This window comes from Protomyctophum bolini (assembly GCF_963924005.1).
Source record: "Protomyctophum bolini genome assembly, chromosome: 21".
NCBI classification, from domain to species: Eukaryota; Metazoa; Chordata; class Actinopteri; order Myctophiformes; family Myctophidae; genus Protomyctophum; species Protomyctophum bolini.
In genome coordinates, this window is record NC_137882.1 from 37,742,832 (window position 1) to 37,747,566 (window position 4,735).

Below are 4,735 nucleotides of genomic sequence, written 5' to 3' on the forward strand. Positions count from 1 at the left end.
TCAGATGATGACAGACTGGAACTCTCTGAGGACACTCATCACCGTGGGGAAACCTCCCTCTCATCGCTCTCCATTGGCATGGTGACACAGTTTCCTCTCGATTACATGCACCAAGTTTGCCTAGGGGTGACAAGGAAGATGCTGTATTTTTGGATGAGAGGACCCGGCCTGAGGACAAAGATTGGAACTGCAAGTGTAAAGAGCTCTCCTGTGCACTTCTGAACCTACGTCCCTACATTCCATGTGAGTTCAACAGAAAGCCAAGGCGAATGGAGTCATTTGAAAACTGGAAGGCAACAGAGGTCCGCACATTCCTTTTGTACACTGGACCAGTCGTTTTGAAGGGGGTCATCCCAGACAACCATTTTTCCCACTTTATGCTCCTCTCAGCAGCCATGACCATCCTGCTCAGTGCGTCTCTGTGTGCCAATGACCAATGGGTGGCATTTGCCAAAGAAATGTTGGATGTCTTTGTGGAGGACTGTGCTGAATTGTACGGCAAAGAGAAGCTGTCTTATAACATGCACACCCTGGTTCATCTCAGTGAAGAGGCAAAGAGGTATGGTGCGCTGGATAATATATCTTGTTTCCCCTTTGAAAACTACCTTGGGCAGCTTAGAAGGTATGTGCGGAACGGACAATCCGTTCTTGCTCAAGTCTGTCGCCGACTATCTGAGAAGGAGAGGATTGGTGTTCGACGTGCCACCAAAAAGCCCTGTGCCCTACAAAAGGAGCACTATACTGGACCCATCCCAGCTGGATTTCGAGTACGAAAACAATTTCAAGAATGGCACGCAAGACATTACACTGTGAAACGGTCACAAGGCGACAACTGTGTCCAGTTGCAAACCAATGAAGTTGTTCTCGTGGAGAATGTTGTCACTGATGCAAACAAAAATGCCTTCATCATCTACAAAAAGTTCAGGAACCAGGGCGATTACTTAAGTGATCCGTTGGCGTCATCAAAGATGGGAATATTTCATTTTACAAATGTGAGGGCTGAGCTGCATTACACACAAGTGACCAATATTTTGAGAAAATACACACTTCTACCATATCGAGATGGATTTGTGGGATTTCCATTGTTGCACTTGTAAGTAATTTTTGATGACTTTTTTTTGTCACTTTCTTTTGGTCAAGATTTTGAAGTTATTTTTAACAAACTGTTACTTTTTTTCTGTTGCGATTAAAAACATTGCATTTTGAACAACTGTATTCCAGTTTATTTTTTTGTAGCCCTGCTGTGATTAAAACATTTTAATTTAGTTAACCAACTGTATTCCATTTTTCACTTCAGACCATGCCGTTTGCTGTGGTCATGTTCCTGGAGGAAGATAAGGTGGCCGTTGTACCACTGTCCTGGTGCACTGAGACAGGGCAGTGTTATTGGCCAACTTATACCTCACAGACCCACATTAACAGAGCAGTGACTGCACAGGAGGAAGCGGCTGACTCCTGGCCTCTGTTTTCTATTAAAGTGTTAAAGACACGAGGTCAGTGTTTTTCTTTTGAATTTAATATATTCATTGAAGGTTTGTAGTTCAACCCTACTTAATTATGCCTCGTCTAAACTTGTAGACACGGAGGTATAGAAGCAAGGCAGTGCCTTCAGCGGGCAGAAGCTGGCTCAGAGATGGAGTCGGACATGGGCGGCAGAAGGAAACGAAAGTATAGGTTAACCCATTCAGGGCGGGAACCCCTTTTGCTGTTTTAAGCATTATGTTATACTTTGTGGTGGACATTTTGAATATATTCTAAATGGGTTAATTAAGCTGGGTCAACAATGTCATGGCATTCCTAAACTTATTATCTTTTCTAGACCAAACACGCGCTACGACTCGGATGATGACGCACCACCCAGAAAGCACCACCGGTCCATGGGCAGTAAAGAAAACACACACCGAACGCACACATCCTCCAGTCGAGCGCAGGATCTCAAAGAGAAGAGCAGTAATGAATTACTTTATCGATATGCAAATTGAAATGGTAAGCAACAAAAAAAAAACTTTAATTGAATTACAAATTGTATTTGTCTTTAGGAACTCTACCAGTCCATGTGCTGAAGACTGCAGGTGTCGCAGTGTTGAGTCCTAGTGGTGGGTAGTTTAGCTTTGTGACAATATGTGCTTATCACTCATTATTGCAGTGTTTCAAATGTATACACTGTTTTTACAAACTGCCTTAACTTATGTGTTTTAGTGTCTGAATCACCAAACCCCATGGTGCGGCCACCAGTGAACCATGATGGCAGTAGTGATGGTTAGTAATTTTTTGATCATATTTTTGTTTATCAATAATCAGTGCTTGGTGTGTGTATATATATATTGTGGAGTGTGTCAGGTTTCATCACATTGGGAGAGACGCGTCACTATGGCAACCAGGCAAGCGCCGACGCGGCACGCCCCTGGCCGTGTCATAGACGCTGTCTACTATCCCAGAGCAATCCTAAGTCAGCTGCGTCTAATTCAGCCGCCGCCCGTGTTAGCAATTAACGGCAGCCGCACCTGTCAGCCGCGCCCTTTATAAACGACCCGCACGCCTAGCAGTATCAGATCGCTGCTACACACAGCAAGACGCACAGGCAACATATGCCGTCCACTCGGCGTTGGATGGTAAGTCCACCCTTCTCTCACTTATGGACCCTCCCGTATGAACTATGCACATTGTTTGATCGCTTGTACCACCACTCGATGCACATTGTTTGATCGCTTGTACCACCACTCAATGCACTCTTGTATTTCCACATCATCAGGCTTGTAGGAGTGGGGCTGGAAGCACACACAGGAGCGTGTGCCCCCCATAGAGAAGTGTACACTGGAGAGCCGTACACATGCTGGAGACCCACCTGACTCGTATCGGGGACGAGTAGCAGAAGACGGGACCCTCGCATGAAATGGCCGCTCACAGCTCCATAAGGTCGCAGTAAGACAAAACGTTCTATATCTATCACCCGTGAAGAAGAGGCACTCATAGTGGCATGAGCAGCTAAGGATAATAACGAAGATTGTGAATGAAGGAAGTCACCCTGTTGATGCTTAATGAAGACTGTGAATGAAGAAAGTCACCGTGGTGTTGTACACTGAAGATTGTGAATGAAGATAATCCGTATATATTGATGGAAGCTAGCAGCCTCTAGATAAAGTGTCACATCAATCCTGTGAACGAAGACAGGCCCATGTTATGTTTAGTTCACCCTTTTGAAGAGACTGTATGTTGGCGAGAGCCCGCCATAGACCGGTGAAAGAAAACCGTATTTTCTGACCGTATTTGTATACAGTGGGCAGAAGTGTACAAATCACTGCTTATATTGTAGTGAAACAATCACTGCAACTCTGCATTTTTTTGACCACATTTCCTTGTGTAGGTGCCATTCTGAAGGAGATTCTGCAGCAGAATCGTCTTCTGATGAAGGAGGTGACTAGACTCACAAAGACGGTGGCCACTGTACATCAGGAGATGCTGGAGATGAGAGAAGAAATGAAGGACCTGAGAACTGTTAACTGTGAGTGGACGACTCAATAAAGCATTACACTTGTTGTTAAGCATCGTTATACTTTAGCAATTGAAAAATAGCAGATCTACAAGCTCATAATACGGCACCAAGTGCCACGTTACGAGCTTGTAGGTCTGCTATCTTTGAAAAATAAATGGGTTAAATCCTTAATTGCCTCACCTAAAGTCCAGCTTCATATACACACCGTAAAACAACCCATTAAACCCCCCCCCCCAAGATGTCCATCACTTGCGGACAAAGCATGGCTCTACCCACTTGGCTCCACCAGACAACCTTGGGCTCCCCTTGACCAGCATCGACACATTGAATCAGCTCGAGACGAAGCTCGCTGAAGATGACGACGGCACGGTTGGTGATGGCATCGTAAGTTTTAATTTGCAGACCATGTAATGCTAAATCTATTTATTGTACTTATTTCCATGGTGTTGGATGTTTGTCTTAAAGATATTTTTGGATTTTCATTGTAGGTCTCGCATCTAGCAACGAAGGGTGGGAGGGATGTGAAAGACTGCCGTGTATAGAATGATGCCCCTCTTGATGACGGATGCTGTGGCGCAAGACATCAATTGGACCGGGTTCAAGAAAACCCGGTTCAAAGAACTGAAACTCAAGGACATTTTGCATAGTAAGTACTGATTATGTGGACTGAAATGAAGTAAATGTACAGTAATTTGTTCAATGTATGACCTTGTTGTTCTGTCATTCCAGAGGCTTTGAGATCTATCGAGAGCTGCAAGGAGGTGACTGAGGCGGTGTTCGAAGACCAGGTGAAGCGGTACCGTAAAATAGCCCGTGATATAGCAACAAGTTGTGTCTTTTTAAATATGTTTTTAAAAATGTTTTGAAGAATAAAGAAATTAATAGACTCTGAGATCTGCACGTGCTGCATGTTGCCTGTGTGAAGGCTGGAGACTGGGCTGTATTTTGTGTGTCTCAAGTACCAGGTCTTATTCCCTAACTTGAGTAAACTAAAGACCTGGAGGCGTGATCAATGCCATTTGGCTATTCTGAGTGGCCAAAGAGCATTGATCACGCCTCCAGGTCTTTAGTTTACTCAAGTTAGGGAATAAGACCTGGTACTTAAGACACGCAAAATACAGCCCTGCTGGTTATGTGGCACACCTAAACTGGGATTGGCTAATGAGTTGAGTGGTGTGATGGCAAACAGGTGTCTCATTATGGGTGCAGGGAATGGAGAATGTCCACCAGAGGCTGCCAGTC

The 4,735-nt window shown here is 44.6% G+C and overlaps 1 long non-coding RNA gene across 1 annotated transcript; it reads left to right on the plus strand.

Moving 5' to 3' along the window:
* The first annotated feature begins 335 nt into the window (after positions 1-335).
* LOC308336722 lies at positions 336-2,259 on the plus strand. Its single transcript, XR_013966175.1, has 5 exons — positions 336-1,499; positions 1,587-1,668; positions 1,820-1,950; positions 2,040-2,096; positions 2,200-2,259. It is a non-coding gene; the product is annotated as an uncharacterized lncRNA (long non-coding RNA).
* The last annotated feature ends 2,476 nt before the right edge of the window (positions 2,260-4,735 follow it).